The sequence below is a fragment of the Phyllobates terribilis genome, unplaced genomic scaffold, assembly GCF_046119375.1.
Source record: "Phyllobates terribilis strain yellow unplaced genomic scaffold, ASM4611937v1 Scaffold_2__4_contigs__length_985480577, whole genome shotgun sequence".
Taxonomy (NCBI): domain Eukaryota; kingdom Metazoa; phylum Chordata; class Amphibia; order Anura; family Dendrobatidae; genus Phyllobates; species Phyllobates terribilis.
This window is the reverse complement of record NW_027362762.1, coordinates 526856905-526875937: the sequence shown is the minus strand read 5'-3', so window position 1 is coordinate 526875937 and position 19033 is coordinate 526856905.

Below are 19033 nucleotides of genomic sequence, written 5' to 3'. Positions count from 1 at the left end.
TGATGTTACCAGCAGATACTGTGGTTCTGTTACGGTTTGAGTGCTGAACAATTGACGGTCCCACGGTTGGCAAGTTGGAACTGTGAGATTCACTACGTGCACCACTGGTGTTTTGTGGAAAAGCACATGTAAGATTCTGCAACAGTCTCTGCTGATACTCCTGCATGCGTGCATCCCTTTCTATGGCAGGAATAATTTCTGCAAATTTACTTTTGTACCGGGGATCTAACAGTGTGGCAACCCAGTAGTCAGGATTATTTCTAATTCTCACAATTCGAGGGTCATGTTGCAGGTAGTGCAGCAAGAAGGCACTCATGTGTGTTGCGCATCCTGGAGCACCAAGTCCCTGTTGTGTTGGTGGCGAGGTAACAATCATGCTTCCTTCCTCTGTCCTCTCCCCCCAACCTCGCACAACAGAAATGTGATCAAGGTCTCCCTCATCTGATGAGTCTTCCATCAGTTCGTCCTCCACTTCTTCCTGGGCTCCTGCACCTTCCTCACTAGTTTGGCTGCTACCATGCGCCCTGGTAAAACCATCTCCTCCACCCTCACATGCCTGCCGCCTTGGTGCTGCCGACCGTCTGGACCTTGCAGATGTTAGCCCTTCCGCATACAACTCCTCCTCCTCTACTTCCTCCACCTCCTCTTGTGCCACCACCTGACTCCGAATTCTGTTTAACATGTGCTCCAGCATGTAAATCACCGGAATAGTCATGCTGATAATGGCATCGTCAGCACTAAACATCTTCGTTGCCATTTCAAAACTGTGCAGAAGGGTACATAGGTCCCTGATCTGAGACCACTCCTCCAGCGTGATTTGCCCCACCTCTGGATCTCGTTGGCCCAGGCTATACGTCAGAACGTATTGCACCAGGGCTTGTCGGTGCTGCCACAGTCGCTGCAACATGTGCAGAGTTGAATTCCACCGGGTAGGCACATCGCATTTTAGCCGGTGAAGTGGCAGGCCCAACGACTTCTGTAGAGATGTAAGTCGCTGAGCTGCGGGATGCGAACGGCGAAAGTGAGCACACAGCGACCGTGCCCTCTGCAGAAGGCCATCTAGTCTGGGATAGTGGGCTAAAAATTGCTGGACAACCAGGTTCAACACGTGAGCCATACAAGGCACGCGTGTGACATTGCCCCGGCGAAGGGCCGCACCCAGGTTTGCAGCATTGTCGCACACGGCCTTCCCTGGTTTCAGGTCCAGTGGAGACAACCATTCATGAAATTGGTTCTCCAGAGCTGACCACAACTCCTCAGCTGTGTGACTCACATTTCCCAGACATTTCAATGTAAAAACCGCCTGATGACGTTGAGCCCTACTGCCAGCATAGTAAGGAGGTGTGCAGGATCCCTTCTGCACAGTTAGAAAGCTTGTGGCATGACCAGACAGGCTTTCGGTGCAGGTGGAAGACCGAGAGGAGGTTGAGGAGGCAGAAGCAGTGGAGGAACTTTGACATAAAGAGGATTGACGCACAACTCGTGGGGACGGCAAGACTTGGACAGCAGCCCCTTGTCCTGCTGTCACCATAGTTACCCAGTGCCCAGTCAGCGACATGTAACGCCCCTGTCCATGCCTACTCGTCCAAGTGTCTGTGGTGAAATGCACCCTGTCACACACAGAGTTTCTCAAAGAAGCGGTGATGTTGTGTGCGACATGCTGGTGGAGCGCAGGCACACCTTTCTTTGAGAAGTAGTGCCGACTGGGCATCTGGTACTGGGGCACTGCGACGGACATAAGGTCTCGAAAATCCTCTGTGTCCACCAGGCGGAAAGGCAGCATTTCTGTAGCCAAGAACTTGCAGATGGTGAAATTCAACCTCTTAGCTTTCTCATGGCTAGGAGGAAATGGTCTTTTACTTGTCCACATCTGAGGGACCGAGGGCTGGCTATTGTGCTTAGACGGGGTTGATAAGGGTGTCCCCGGCAAACTGCCGGTCTGTGAGGAAGATGCAGGCGGACATGTTAGGTTGCCTTGATCCAAAGGTGGTGCTATCGATGTCGGACAGCGCTCAACACCAGCTGGTGTTACCACCTCCAAAGAAAATGATGACCTGCCAATCACGCTGGCTGTTGCGGGTAAAGAGGTGGCAGGTCTGCGCCCCAAAACAGGTGTGACTGCTGTCCCCCCAGTCACAGAGGATGAAGAGGCCGCGGATGCACAAGATATGGCAGACGGTGGTTGGCCCGGCCGGCTAGGCCGCATTGTAGCACACTGAGCTTCCCACTGCAACTTATGCTTCATGTCCATGTGCCGGTTCATGCATGAAGTACTCAAACTATGTATTTTTTGGCCTCTACTTAGCTTTTGCTGACAAATGTTACAGATAACACGAATTGGGTCATCTTTATCGATCTGAAAAAATGCCCAGGCTATGCAAGGCTTAGCACCCATGCGACCTGAAGAGCCACCACGACTTGTGGTGAGAGGCAGAGTTGTGTTTGAGGATGCAGTTGTTGACGTGCTTCCAGTACTACGTCTCTGTCCAGTAAGGCGCAACCTGACCTCGTCGTCACTAGCATCTTCCTCCACCTCCTCTGCTGACCTCATCTCTTGGCTGACTGTGGGTTGACAGTAAGTGGGATCTCCATCCTCATCATCATCACCCTGTGCGTTATCACACCCGTCGTCCTCAGAGCCAACCTGTTCCTGCCCTGACAAAAAACTAAAGTTGTCGCTCCAATCAGGTATTTGAGTCTTATCTAGAGATGAGCGTTGTTCTACTCGAACTGTTCGCCAATCTCAAATTCGAGCTGTTTTGGGCGGTGTTCGAGCCGGTCGGCGAACACGAACAATTTGAGAAAAATTCGGCTGTTCGAGGTTATGTTCGATAACTGTTCGTGCACCAAAATCATAACTGGATTTTTTCTCAGTAATGATGAAAATTAATGTTAATACGCAGTTTGAGTGTACAGCGGGGCGGGGGGATTGGCAGGGGATGGATCTCTGCAGGAACAATGAAGATCTCCATTTTTTTTTCTCTTTCCCGCATTTGCAGTGGGGAGGTGCAATCTGTCAGCCTATCAGCAGCGCACACACGGAGCGAAGTGCTTTTTTTCACACAAGCAAGGGCATGTGTGATTAGCAGTGTATGTCACATGTCCTTTCCCTATAAGACCAAGCCATTTTCCCCGTCACCACCATTTTCTCACTGCTGCAGCTGCGTGTTAGACGGCACCGCTGTTGCTGTGTGCGCTATACCTTGTTAATTTCAAGCCAATTTTCGCACAAATATACAGATAGCTTGGGAGTAGGGAATAGTTGTGATTGCAGTCCTTTTAAGGACTAGGCTACAGCATTTCCTACGACTTTTATCAGGCAGGTCTGTGCTCTTAAATAGATAGATTGTGGGAGTAAAGACTAATTGTAATTGGAGTCCTTTTCAGGACTAGGTTACATCAGTTCCTATCAGTTTTTGCCAGGCAGGTCTGTGCCAGTGCTGTGCAAGTTTTTTTCACAGCATTTGGCTGAATCTAGCAAAGCTAATCCTTTTTGGCCTATTGCAGAGTGTGCTAGTCAGTGGAGTAGCCTATCTGTGTTGCAAGATATACCACCTGTGTATAGAATACCAATTTTTTTACTGCACCTAGTGAAGTAAAATCTTTTGGGCATAGCATCATTCTATTAGTCCATCTATACTGACCTCCATCAGGTTGCAAACTGAATATAATTTTTTTCTGCATCTAGCTCTGAAAAAATATTTGGGCTTCTAGCAGTGTGTGGGACTTGGTCTATTAGTCCATCTATACTGACCTCCATCAGGTTGCAAATTAAAAATAATTTTTTTCTTCATTTAGCTCTGAAAAAATATTTGGGCTTCTAGCAGTGTGTGGGACTTGTTCTATTAGTCCTTCTATACTGACCTCCAGCAGGTTGCAAATTGAATATAATTTTTTTCTGCATCTAGCTCTGAAAAAATATTTGGGCTTCTAGCGGTGTGTGGGACTTGGTCTATTAGTCCATCTATACTGACCTCCATCAGGTTGCAAATTAAAAATAATTTTTTTCTGCATCTAGCTCTGAAAAAATATTTGGGCTTCTAGCAGTGTGTGGGACTTGGTCTATTAGTCCATCTATACTGACCTCCATCAGGTTGCAAATTAAAAATAATTTTTTTCTTCATTTAGCTCTGAAAAAATATTTGGGCTTCTAGCAGTGTGTGGGACTTGTTCTATTAGTCCTTCTATACTGACCTCCAGCAGGTTGCAAATTGAATATAATTTTTTTCTGCATCTAGCTCTGAAAAAATATTGGGCTTCTAGCGGTGTGTGGGACTTGGTCTATTAGTCCATCTATACTGACCTCCATCAGGTTGCAAATTAAAAATAATTTTTTTCTGCATCTAGCTCTGAAAAAATATTTGGGCTTCTAGCGGTGTGTGGGACTTGGTCTATTAGTCCATCTATACTGACCTCCATCAGGTTGCAAATTAAAAATAATTTTTTTCTGCATCTAGCTCTGAAAAAATATTTGGGCTTCTAGCAGTGTGTGGGACTTGGTCTATTAGTCCATCTATACTGACCTCCATCAGGTTGCAAATTGAATAAAAAAATTTTCTGCATCTAGCTCTGAAAAAATATTTGGGCTTCTAGCGGTGTGTGGGACTTGGTCTATTAGTCCATCTATACTGACCTCCATCAGGTTGCAAATTAAAAATAATTTTTTTCTGCATCTAACCCAGCCAATAGTTTTGGCCTAATACCACAGTTTGGCCACTCAGCTCTGCTCGGTTACCATCCATTGTTTTTTTGTGCAAACAACTCCAGAGTTGTGAATTAGTTAACCACCAAAATGAGTGGAAAAAGGCCTGCTGCTGGTGGAAAGGGGAATAGGCGTGTTGGGAAGGGGAAAAAAGGTTGTGTCCGTGGGGTAGGTGCAGAAGAAAGACCATCTTCCAGCCAAACTAAAATGTCTACTTCTTTTAGCGGACAATGTGATAAGATCCCTTTCTTACGGCCACGCCAATCGCTACAAATTCCAGATGAGGCACAAAAACAGCAGGTGCTTCAACGGATATCAAGTGCTCCTTTAAGTGGGCTCTCCTCCACATCAACTTCAACATCACAAATACTCCAGTCCTCAAAGGTGTCACCCAAATTGCACTTGCTTCCTCACAGCTCCCAAATCTCCAGCTGCCCGTCTGAGTATGAGGTAGAACAGATGGTTGAGTCTGCAGAGCTGTTTACTCATACTATAGCCTGGGAATCAGAGGTCGACTCCAGCGCTTCTGTGAATCCAGACGAGGAAATGATCTGCACTGATGCCCAGAATCTTTATGAGTCGGATCCAGGACCAGACGCAGAAGGTTCTGACCATAATGTAGACCCTCATTCCCAAACTGTAACTCCTGTTGGTGGAGACAATGGGGAAGACGATGATAAGACTCAAATACCTGATTGGAGCGACAACTTTAGTTTTTTGTCAGGGCAGGAACAGGTTGGCTCTGAGGACGACGGGTGTGATAACGCACAGGGTGATGATGATGAGGTCGGAGATCCCACTTACTGTCAACCCACAGTCAGCCAAGAGATGAGGTCAGCAGAGGAGGTGGAGGAAGATGCTAGTGACGACGAGGTCAGGTTGCGCCTTCCTGGACAGAGACGTAGTACTGGAAGCACGTCAACAACTGCATCCTCAAACACAACTCTGCCTCTCACCACAAGTCGTGGTGGCTCTTCAGGTCGCATGGGTGCTAAGCCTTGCATAGCCTGGGCATTTTTTCAGATCGATAAAGATGACCCAACTCGTGTTATCTGTAACATTTGTCAGCAAAAGCTAAGTAGAGGCCAAAAAATACATAGTTTGAGTACTTCATGCATGAACGGGCACATGGACATGAAGCATAAGTTGCAGTGGGAAGCTCAGTGTGCTACAATGCGGTCTAGCCGGCCGGGCCAACCACCGTCTGCCATATCTTGTGCATCCGCGGCCTCTTCATCCTCTGTGACTGGGGGGACAGCAGTCACACCTGTTTTGGGGCGCAGACCTGCCACCTCTTTACCCGCAACAGCCAGCGTGATTGGCAGGTCATCATTTTCTTTGGAGGTGGTAACACCAGCTGGTCTTGAGCGCTGTCCGACATCGATAGCACCACCTTTGGATCAAGGCAACCTAACATGTCCGCCTGCATCTTCCTCACAGACCGGCAGTTTGCCGGGGACACCCTTATCAACCCCGTCTAAGCACAATAGCCAGCCCTCGGTCCCTCAGATGTGGACAAGTAAAAGACCATTTCCTCCTAGCCATGAGAAAGCTAAGAGGTTGAATTTCACCATCTGCAAGCTCTTGGCTACAGAAATGCTGCCTTTCCGCCTGGTGGACACAGAGGATTTTCGAGACCTTATGTCCGTCACAGTGCCCCAGTACCAGATGCCCAGTCGGCACTACTTCTCAAAGAAAGGTGTGCCTGCGCTCCACCAGCATGTCGCACACAACATCACCGCTTCTTTGAGAAACTCTGTGTGTGACAGGGTGCATTTCACCACATACACTTGGACGAGTAGGCATGGACAGGGGCGTTACATGTCGCTGACTGGGCACTGGGTAACTATGGTGACAGCAGGACAAGGGGCTGCTGTCCAAGTCTTGCCGTCCCCACGAGTTGTGCGTCAATCCTCTTTATGTCATTTTTCCTCCACTGCTTCTGCCTCCTCAACCTCCTCTCGGTCTTCCACCTGCACCCAAAGCCTGTCTGGTCATGCCACAAGCTTTCTAACTGCGCAGAAGGGATCCTGCACACCTCCTTACTATGCTGGCAGTAGGGCTCAACGTCATCAGGCGGTTTTTACATTGAAATGTCTGGGAAATGTGAGTCACACAGCTGAGGAGTTGTGGTCAGCTCTGGAGAACCAATTTCATGAATGGTTGTCTCCACTGGACCTGAAACCAGGGAAGGCCGTGTGCGACAATGCTGCAAACCTGGGTGCGGCCCTTCGCCGGGGCAATGTCACACACTTGCCTTGTATGGCTCACGTGTTGAACCTGGTTGTCCAGCAATTTTTAGCCCACTATCCCAGACTACATGGCCTTCTGCAGAGGGCACGGTCGCTGTGTGCTCACTTCCGCCGTTCGCATCCCGCAGCTCAGCGACTTACATCTCTACAGAAGTCGTTGGGCCTGCCACTTCACCGGCTAAAATGCGATGTGCCTACCCGGTGGAATTCAACTCTGCACATGTTGCAGCGACTGTGGCAGCACCGACAAGCCCTGGTGCAATACGTTCTAACGTATAGCCTGGGCCAACGAGATTCAGAGGTGGGGCAAATCACGCTGGAGGAGTGGTCTCAGATCAGGGACCTATGCACCCTTCTGCACAGTTTTGAAATGGCGACGAAGATGTTTAGTGCTGACGATGCCATTATCAGCATGACTATTCCGGTGATTTACATGCTGGAGCACATGTTAAACAGAATTCGGAGTCAGGTGGTGGCACAAGAGGAGGTGGAGGAAGTAGAGGAGGAGGAGTTGTATGCGGAAGGGCTAACATCTGCAAGGTCCAGAAGGTCGGCAGCACCAAGGCGGCAGGCATGTGAGGGTGGGGGAGATGGTTTTACCAGGGCGCATGGTAGCAGCCAAACTAGTGAGGAAGGTGCAGGAGCCCAGGAAGAAGTGGAGGACGAACTGATGGAAGACTCATCAGATGAGGGAGACCTTGATCACATTTCTGTTGTGCGAGGTTGGGGGGAGAGGACAGAGGAAGAAAGCATGATTGTTACCTCGCCACCAACACAACAGAGACTTGGTGCTCCTGGATGCGCAACACACATGAGTGCCTTCTTGCTGCACTACCTGCAACATGACCCTCGAATTGTGAGAATTAGAAATAATCCTGACTACTGGGTTGCCACACTGTTAGATCCCCGGTACAAAAGTAAATTTGCAGAAATTATTCCTGCCATAGAAAGGGATGCACGCATGCAGGAGTATCAGCAGAGACTGTTGCAGAATCTTACATGTGCTTTTCCACAAAATACCAGTGGTGCACGTAGCGAATCTCACAGTTCCAACTTGCCAACCGTGGGACCGTCAAGTGTTCAGCACTCAAACCGTAACAGAACCACAGTATCTGCTGGTAACATCAATTTTGCGGAATCATTTCACCACTTTTTTAGCCCATCCTTTGCAAGGCCACAGGAGACAAGAAGTCTGACACATAGTCAACGCCTAGAGACGATGGTACAGGAGTATCTCCAAGTAAACATTGAAGCCACGACTGTGTCACTGGACCCTTGCTCTTTTTGGGCTTCCAATCTGGATAAATGGCCGGAGCTAGCCACTTACGCCTTGGAGATCTTGTCATGCCCCGCAGCCAGCGTTCTGTCTGAACGTGTGTTCAGCGCTGCTGGTGGCGTGCTGACAGATAAGCGCACGCGGCTCTCCACTGATAATGTAGACAGACTCACGTTCATAAAGATGAACAAATCATGGATCCGAAACGACTTTTCTACCCCTGTGTCATCCTGGGGAGAGTAAAAGCTTGATGATTGGTTAAAATCACCCTACCAACCGTTTTAAGCTTTCAAATTACTAATCATGTTTATCTGTATCTTGACTGGAAAATAATTTGGGCTTTGTAGCAGTGTGCAGCACTGATCCTATTAGGCCATCTATAATAAGCTTCACCAGATTTAAAATTAAAAATAATTTTTAGCTGCATCTAGCCCGGAAAATAATTTTGGGGCTCCGAGATGCGCAATACACATAAGTGCCTTCTTGCTGCACTACCTGCAGCATGACCCTCATATTGTCAGAATTCGAAGTAATCATGACTACTGGGTTGCCACACTCTTAGATCCCCCAAACTTTTCGATCAACCTTTTCATTTTAATAAAGACCAAAAAAATGGTCATTTTTGAAATTATAAGCATTAGCAGGTTGTTAGAAACTGAAATCAAACAGTTTTCAACTCAAAACTTTATTCTAGGTGATGTTACATTTTCACATAGGACCCCTTGTTCGAAAGGAGCTTCTGAACTCTCTCGTCCATTGAATTTGTCAGGTTTTGGATGGTTTCTGCTTCAATTGTTTTGCATGAGGACAGAATACCCTCCCAGAGCTGTTGCTTAGATGTGAACTGCCTCCCGCCATCATAGACACTCCTTTTAATGATGCTCCAAAGGTTCTGAATGGGGTACAGGTCAGGGGAGCATGGGGGTCACACCATAAGTTTGTCCCCTTTTATGCCCATATCAGCCAGAGATGCAGATGTTTTATGTGCAGCATGAGATGGTGCATTATCATGCAGAAAAATGATCTTGCTGTGAAATACACGGTTCTTCTTCTTGAACCATGGCAGGAAGTGCTGTTTGAGAAAATCCACATACATTATGGAGTTCATCTTTAGCGCCTTCAGGGATCCTAAAGGGGCCGACAATCTCTCTCCCCATGATTCCAGCCCAAATCATTACTCCACCTCCTCCTTGTTGGCGCTGTAGCCGTGTTTGCGTGGGGTGTCCATCATCCAGCCATCCTCCACTCCATTCATCTGGACCATCGAGCGCTGCACGGCACTCATCCGTGAACAAAACAGTTTTGAAATCAGTCTTCATGTAATGTTTGGCCCACTGGAGCCGTTTCTGCTTGTGTGAAGTGGATAGAGGAGGTCGACAGGATGGCGTATGCACAGCTGCAAACCTCTGAAGGACCCTGCATCTTGTTGTTCGGGGGACGTTGGAGGCACAAGCAGCTTCAAAAACTTGTCTGCTGCTATGACAAGGCTTTTTTGCCGCTGCTCTTTCAACCTGACGTAATTGCCTGTAGGAAAGAGTCCTCAATTTGCCCTTATCAGCACGCACACGTGTGTACTGTGAATCAGCTACATACTTCTTGATTGCCAAGACACTTCATCCTGATCATCGCACAATGTTGATTGTAGTCATGCCTTGACCTAAACACTCCACAATTTGTTGCTTCTCAGCAGCCGACACATCCTTTTTCTTTCCCATTTTGGCAGAAAATGTAGGCTGCTTAATAATGTGAGAGAGCCTTCTTAAGTAGTCTTGCCTTTCATTGGACACACCTGCCAAACTAATTAGCACAGGTGTCTGCAATTGCTTACAGTGATATAAAGAGCCCTGACACACATCACCATCAATGAGTTTAACTGACAAACAAACAAATTCTTCCCTTATCACTCCTAAACACTTTTTGCATAATAATTTGGAACGCGGTGCACATGTGCTTTTCCACAAAACACCAGTGGTTCACGTAGTGAATCTTACAGTTCTAACTTGCCAACCGTGGTCTGTATGGAATTGTTCAATAAAGGGCCCAAAATTAAGATAACATAGATGGGAGAGGTCTCTATGAATAGGAATTCCTAAGTATTTGATACCCTGTGAGGGCCAGGCAAAGGGAAAGTTGGACTGGATGGAATCCTATATGGATTTAGGGAGGGAGACATTGAGGGCCTCAGACTTCGCTGCATTGATTTTAAAATTTTACCATGTAACAAAGTGATCTATTTCAGCCATAACAGCAGGGATGGATATATGTGATTGAGTGATATATACTAGGACATCATCAGCAAATAGAGAGCACTTGTACTCGGTGCCTCCCACCTCAATCCACCTAATATTGGGGTTATGGCGAATTGATGAGAGCAGGTGCTCCGTCACTAGGATGTATAAGAGAGGGGACAGAGGACATCCCTGCCTTGTCCCATTGGTGATTGTGAAAGGTGATGAAAATGTTCTGACGCACCCCCTGGGCCTTGGGACACCCGGAGCCGGACCCTTTTTGGTGGATGCTGGTGGTTGTAGTCTTCGTGGCGGCGATCCGGTTCCGTGGCTCAGGGCGGTCAAACCAGTGGCGGAACTATTTATGTGGTTTTGATGTTTAAATGTTCGACTACGCCACCCGTGGATTGCGGTCAGAGTGAACCTCCACTACAGGGCAGACCGCTAAGGCTGGTGTTGTGGGTGCAGCAGAGCGTAGCATAACTCCCCACGGGAGGAGTATAGCCTCAGGGCAGTGTATGCGGATGATGGGGGTGATGGTGCAGGGCAGCAGCAGTAACGACACGGAGTCAGTGATGCAGTTCAGGGCCTTTACTCACAGTTCTTATTATCCAGACCACGTCTGCAGGTAACGGCTGCCCACGTCGTACTGTGCTCACCAGGTGAGGGGCTCAGACAACTCCCAGATAACTTTGGAGCGCTTCACAGGACCCCCTTTGTGTGTCCTTTGTCTGGCCTTTCTTACCAACACTTCTGTCCCGCTGCCTCGGGCCTCCTCTTGGTAAACTTGGCGCCAGTTTCCCTGACCCTATGTGGTGCCTTCCTAGCGGGTGGAGCAAGGGGCTGCGCCACATAAAATGTCAGAGCCTCCGGTTTCTAGCTGAGGGTCGTTTCCTGCCTCCACTAGTTCGGGGACCGGTGTCCCCCTTTGGCCTGACCCCTCCACGCAGGTGGATTCGGGCGTGCGGTGGCGACTCGCCCGTCCGCACCCCTGGGATCCCTTCATTCCTCGTTCCTGGAGCCTTCTCCGCTCCTCTTCCTTCCTTCTCCCTCTTGCAGGCCTGGGCCTCTGTTACTAGGCCCGCCTCCGGAGCAGAGCTCATGCAGAGCCCCTGCTCCCTGCCACTTCTGCTCAGACTTCTCTGCACTGAACTAAGATGGTGCCCACCTTTTATACTCCCTTCTCAATGCACCCAGGAACTGCTTCCTCCCTGCTCCTGCACTGCAGGGTTCCCCTTCCTCAGTGTTCCCTCCCCCCACTCCAGCCAGGGACAGGGACTGTCGTGCCCATCTCAGGGGCATATTGGTCGCCCTGCCCCACGGCAATGTGGTGTAATGCATGCAGGTGTCGGGTCCTGATCCACACTCCATCCTTATCTGAGAGTGAGATATCACACCTCTGGGTGAGGTGCAATACGTCTGTAGCAACCGAGCCCTCGGTGCTACAGTTCCATTTATCTTCAGCCTAGGTGACGTATTGTGATACAGGGCCGTGATTTTGGCTATAAAAGGGTCCCCTAGACCCCTACCCCAAGCTTTTTAAGAGAATCATATATGGCGTGCCAGGAGACTCTATGGAATGCTTTCTCAGCATCCAACGAGAGTATCTACTTACAAATTTTTAACTGCATCTAGCCCAGGAAATACTTTGTGCCTAGTAGCAGTGTCTGCTAGTCAGCGGATTATCCCGGCTGTTAAGCAAGCTACACCACCTGTAGTTTGGACACTTAATTTTTTCAAAGGAAATGCTTCGGGACCACGGGATACTTAGTGAAGAGCATCAGGAGGCACCCCAAGGCATAGGGGCTGGGACTGGCACTAGGATGCCTTGCGGTGGACAGCCGAGCTCGATCCTTATAAAAGCTTTTTAACTGCAGCAGCTTTAGTGGACGCTACTGGAGCTGGAATTACGCGGCTGCTGGCATGAGACTTGCCCTCCAATAGATCCTTGTAAATGGATTTAAAGTGTATTCATTCAAATTAGAGGGACAATTTAAATTAAAAAGCTTAGAGCTGCCTCCACCACAGGGGGGCTCTCTTGACCCACCAGCGGACAGGCACCAGTATTGGGAGAGGGGGGCTGGCCGTCAGGGTTCACCGCGGCTCTGGCACAAACCCGGCGACACGGAGGTGGCACGGGCAGGAGCGGACTGGCCGTCTCGGCTTCTCACTTTTTGGATTTTAGAAGGGCATGACATGCCTATATCTGTGTCTCCCCCTCCTTTTACTCCTCCACCTCTTTTCTTTTCGCATGACTATATGTACTTGTCACTTTTCCATGTGTTAGTTGTGTCTTCTGAGCAGTTTGTCAGCTTTTGGACACCTTTGAAGGTGTTTTCTATGTGTTTCTATGTGTTTTTGTTTGCCTGCCATTGGTTTTAACGGTGTTCGAAGGTGTTCGACGAACAGTTCGACGAACAGTTCGGCGAACACACGGGTGTTCGACGAACCGAACCGAACTCGAACACTACGGGGGTGGCTCAACACTAGTCTTATCATCGTCTTCCTCATTGTCTCCACCAACAGGAGTTACAGTTTGGGAATGAGGGTCTACATTATGGTCAGAACCTTCTGCGTCTGGTCCTGAATCCGACTCATAAAGATTCTGGGCATCAGTGCAGATCATTTCCTCGTCTGGATTCACAGAAGCGCTGGAGTCGACCTCTGATTCCCAGGCTATAGTATGAGTAAACAGCTCTGCAGACTCAACCATCTGTTCTACCTCATACTCAGACGGGCAGCTGGAGATTTGGGAGCTGTGAGGAAGCAAGTGCGATTGGGGTGACACCTTTGAGGACTGGAGTATTTGTGATGTTGAAGTTGATGTGGAGGAGAGCCCACTTAAAGGAGCACTTGATATCCGTTGAAGCACCTGCTGTTTTTGTGCCTCATCTGGAATTTGTAGCGATTGGCGTGGCCGTAAGAAAGGGATCTTTTCACATTGTCCGCTAAAAGAAGTAGACATTTTAGTTTGGCTGGAAGATGGTCTTTCTTCTGCAGATGTTACTGTTGCTTTAACACCTACCCCACGGACACAACCTTTTTTCCCCTTCCCAACACGCCTATTCCCCTTTCCACCAGCAGCAGGCCTTTTTCCACTCATTTTGGTGGTTAACTAATTAACAACTCTGGAGTTGTTTGCACAAAAAAACAATGGATGGGAACCGAGCAGAGCTGAGTGGCCAAACTGTGGTATTAGGCCAAAACTATTGGCTGGGTTAGATGCAGAAAAAAATTATATTCAATTTGCAACCTGATGGAGGTCAGTATAGATGGACTAATAGAGAAAGTCCCACACACTGCTAGAAGGCCAAATATTTTTTCAGAGCTAGATGCAGATAAAAATTATTTTTAATTTGCAACCTGATGGAGGTCAGTATAGATGGACTAATAGAGAAAGTCCCACACACTGCTAGAAGGCCAAATATTTTTTCAGAGCTAGATGCAGATAAAAATTATTTTTAATTTGCAACCTGATGGAGGTCAGTATAGATGGACTAATAGAGAAAGTCCCACACACTGCTAGAAGGCCAAATATTTTTTCAGAGGTAGATGCAGAAAAAAATATATTCAGTTTGCAACCTGATGGAGGTCTGTATAGATGGATTAATAGAACAAGTCCCACACACAGCTAGAAGCCCAATATTTTTTCAGAGGTAGATGCAGAAAAAAATATATTCAGTTTGCAACCTGATGGAGGTCAGTATAGATGGACTAATACAACAAGTCCCACACACAGCTAGAAGCCCAATATTTTTTCAGAGGTAGATGCAGAAAAAAATATATTCAGTTTGCAACCTGATGGAGGTCTGTATAGATGGATTAATAGAACAAGTCCCACACACAGCTAGAAGCCCAATATTTTTTCAGAGGTAGATGCAGAAAAAAATATATTCAGTTTGCAACCTGATGGAGGTCAGTATAGATGGACTAATACAACAAGTCCCACACACAGCTAGAAGCCCAATATTTTTTCAGAGGTAGATGCAGAAAAAAATATATTCAGTTTGCAACCTGATGGAGGTCTGTATAGATGGATTAATAGAACAAGTCCCACACACAGCTAGAAGCCCAATATTTTTTCAGAGGTAGATGCAGAAAAAAATATATTCAGTTTGCAACCTGATGGAGGTCAGTATAGATGGACTAATACAACAAGTCCCACACACAGCTAGAAGCCCAATATTTTTTCAGAGGTAGATGCAGAAAAAAATATATTCAGTTTGCAACCTGATGGAGGTCTGTATAGATGGACTAATACAACAAGTCCCACACACAGCTAGAAGCCCAATATTTTTTCAGAGGTAGATGCAGAAAAAAATATATTCAGTTTGCAACCTGATGGAGGTCAGTATAGATGGACTAATACAACAAGTCCCACACACAGCTAGAAGCCCAATATTTTTTCAGAGGTAGATGCAGAAAAAAATATATTCAGTTTGCAACCTGATGGAGGTCTGTATAGATGGATTAATAGAACAAGTCCCACACACAGCTAGAAGCCCAATATTTTTTCAGAGGTAGATGAAGAAAAAAATATATGCAGTTTGCAACCTGATGGAGGTCAGTATAGATGGACTAATACAACAAGTCCCACACACAGCTAGAAGCCCAATATTTTTTCAGAGCTAGATGCAGAAAAAAATTATATTCAATTTGCAACCTGATGGAGGTCAGTATAGATGGACTAATAGAATGATGCTATGCCCAAAAGATTTTACTTCACTAAGTGCAGTAAAAAATTGGTATTCTATACACAGGTGGTATATCTTGCAACACAGATAGGCTACTCCACTGACTAACACACTCTGCAATAGGCCAAAAGGATTAGCTTTGCTAGATTCAGCCAAATGCTGTGAAAAAAACTTGCACAGCACTGGCACAGACCTGCCTGGCAAAAACTGATAGGAACTGATGTAACCTAGTCCTGAAAAGGACTCCAATTACAATTAGTCTTTACTCCCACAATCTATCTATTTAAGAGCACAGACCTGCCTGATAAAAGTCATAGGAAATGCTGTAACCTAGTCCTTAAAAGGACTGCAATCACAACTATTCCCTACTCCGAAGCTATCTGTAGATTTGTGCGAAAATTGGATTGAAATTAACAAGGTATAGCGCACACAGCAACAGCGGTGCCGTCTGCAGCAGTGAGAAAATGGTGGCGACAGGGAAAATGGCTTGGTCTTATAGGGCAAGGACATGTGACATACACTGCCAATGACACATGCCCTTGCTTGTGTGAAAAAAAGCACTTCGCTCCGTGTGTGCGCTGCTGATAGGCTGACAGATTGCACCTCCCCACTGTAAATGCGGGAAAGAGAAAAAAAAATGGAGATCTTCATTGTTCCTGCAGAGATCCATCCCCTGCCCCTCCCCCCACCCCGCTGTACACTCAAACTGCGTATTAACATTAATTTTCATCATTACTGAGAAAAAATCCAGTTATGATTTTGGTGCACGAACAGTTATCGAACATAACCTCGAACAGCCGAATTTTTCTCAAATTGTTCGTGTTCGCCGAACGGCTCGAACACCGCCCAAAACAGCTCGAATTTGAGATTGGCGAACAGTTCGAGTAGAACAACGCTCATCTCTAGTTGGTAGTTCCTTATACAGCCTAGGGCGATGGTGAATGCCAGTATTTGGAGGCTTGTAGGACATGGAGTGATGTGACTTTGGTGGCTGCACCTAAGGAACATGTAGACCAGCTTTCCAGCTGTTAGTGCCTCAGGAAACCATTCAAAAGCATGTATTATTCTGTGGGGTAAGCCCAGTTTGGGTGCACTTGGATGATATCAGGAAGAAGATCTGGGCTAACGATTATATGTACACTTAAACTCTTGTATCTGTAGACCAACATATGGTGTATAAAGAGAGAAGAATGTCAGATAGAAACATAAACCCAAAGTTGAAAAAAACATGAGCAACTTGTTACAGTCATTCTTCATTATGAGCTGCATAAAAGGTCAGAGGAACCCTGAGCATTGCTTGCAAATGTTTATGTATTTGGATATGATTTATACCTTCTATAAAGGACATGGCAGTGGTGTTTAGTGGCATTATGATAAGGAGTTCAAAAGACATCTGGTCCTGCAGTCTCATTTGGGATGGATTTTTAAGGCCATAAACCTCATGTTAGCTCAATGGCTCTCTCCCTCATTTTCTACCTTGGCCTCTGTTCCAGGATCAACAACTAGCACAGATCCAGTTAATGTTGATTGTTCAATGAAGGTCTTTTCTGATTTTTGGGCACTATGAAATTATAGACATGAATGCTCTGCCTCTGGCAGGGTACACGCTGCCATCAGGAGTCCCCTCCCCCAAATTGCCAAGCAAATCTCCAGGACAATCAGAGCCTAAATACCGTAGTGAGCTTAATCATGATGAGTCCGAGGCTAGAAGTTTATGCTAATAAGAAGGCAGGAGCATATTTTTGTTTTTGTTTTAGTTCTGGTTTCTTTATATCCTTCAATTTTTACTCATAACTTAAACTCACTAAGGGAACATCCCCAATACTTAAAAGAAAAATTGACCATATCTTAAGCCCCTTTTTTTTCAACTTACAGGTGGTTCCTAAGAAGGAGATGAGAAAGTTTTGTTTAATACACCACCTTTCCCCTTCTGAAAGGGCAGTCTGTTAATGGTTGATAATAGGATTTTAAAGAATGAGTCCTCTGTGTTTATTTATGTTTTGATAGAGCGGTCGCCATTGTCAGGGAGGCTGGTCACAGAGCTCTTTAAGCAAAACCAGATATTGAGTCTGCTTTTTGCCTTTTGTTGACATATCCGGACTGCCTTTACCCATTGGGGTGTCGAAGGCCTTTATTACTATGACACGTGCCTTCCCATGGGTTGTTTCATATACTGTTATTACTTTGAGGTTTTTAGTTTGTTCTGGGAGCGGTTGGTTCGATATGAGACAGAGTATTGATCAGTAATTCATTGCTTTCACAGATTCCTGTATGTGGGCCTGCAAACAGTTGGGGTTTGTTAGTTCTTCCGGGACTCTTTCCATTTCTTTATGAAGTGGTTTTGTGTTTCAGTGTCCAAGTAAAAAACAGAGGGTCCCATGATTACCATATATTTACTGATTATTGAGATAGATTTAGCGGTGATGGGTTTTTGTCTTCCTCAGGATAAGCTTTCAAGGTTGCTGAATATGATTGAGGGTTTTTATTAAGTCCGCAAGGTCTCCCACTGTCAGATGCAGTTGTTGTTGGACCTGCTAGTTTTTACTTGCCATTTTATGTACAAGAGAAGGGTTTTTTAATGGATAGCAGGCTTTGGGCAAAAACTGTGCCAGGCTTCCTGAACATAGAGTCAGGATCACATGACCTTTATGACCTGACTTAGCAATTGCAAAGGCATTCCTCAGGTATTATAACGGAAAGACCTCTATGCAAGCATCTGAATCATTCAATAAGGAGTCACTATGAGGACAGTCAGCCCAGCATATGGAACCGCCTTGAGTCCCCAAGGTGCATTTTGCTTTGTAACAGTGATGTTGCTTCATCATCCCCCAAAGACGCGTAAGGGACTCAAAGGGGTTCCATATGCTGGGCTGACTGTCGTCATAGTGCTGGCTATCTGGTATGTTTAATCTAATTTTTTTACTAGTATTGATTCATAATATATTACTTGTTCAGCATGTGTTTACCAGATATTGTACTCTAATGGACTAGTGCTCTAGTGTCTTGCATCATTCTATATATTTGCATGTTGTATCTTGGTTTCTATACTGGGCGTATCCCATCATTAACATGTTTCTACCAGATATTGAGTTATAAAGGACTTGTTTAGTCTCTTTCACTTGCATGTTTGCACTTCATGTGGATGTGACGCCCAGCTGCGCTTGGTATCACAGATCCTGGAAGAATTCATTGATGGATTCCTCCACAAGAGGCCCCCATAAACATTCACACATCTCCACCTTCCACCTCAGACCACCAGAGGGAGCCCGTTAGGGATATAAATAGGGAAGGTGGAACCAGGCAGTTCAGTCTGAAGTCGATAGAGAGCCAAGTCTGTTGAGAGAGTTCCTGCAGTAGAGAAGCCTGAGAGAGGTTAGTCTGCAGTGGAGCACAGTCCAGACTCAGTTGTAGCTCAGAATAGTGAGCTTAAGGTGTGCCGGCGCCATAAGATCGGTGAAGCGCGGCAAGCTGCCGTTAGTGTGTATAGCCTAGTGAGGGCCCGAGTAGGCTGAAGGCGAGTGGAGAGTTAGTACATAGGGGGCAGAGGAGCTTAACTAGCTCACCCCGAAGCAGTTACCGGACACTAGGTCCGAGCTTACCGGGATCTCTACGACCCAGTAAGGCATAACTGGAATCCCTGGAGAACTAGAAGTCCCAGGATCGCTAAAGTGCTGATACGTAACAGAGCCAGGAGACACATAGGCCCCGTAAGCTGGGAGCGTGCACTCCAAGAGAAGGCCCAACCACTACGTCAGCCAGCGCAGGACAGAGACAAAGTTAGGCCTAGCACCAGGCAGGTCAGAAACTTACTACGCAGAGGCAAGAAACAGGAGGCCCTACACCCGCTCATTGGGGAGGATCCTGATATGCACCCTTCACCT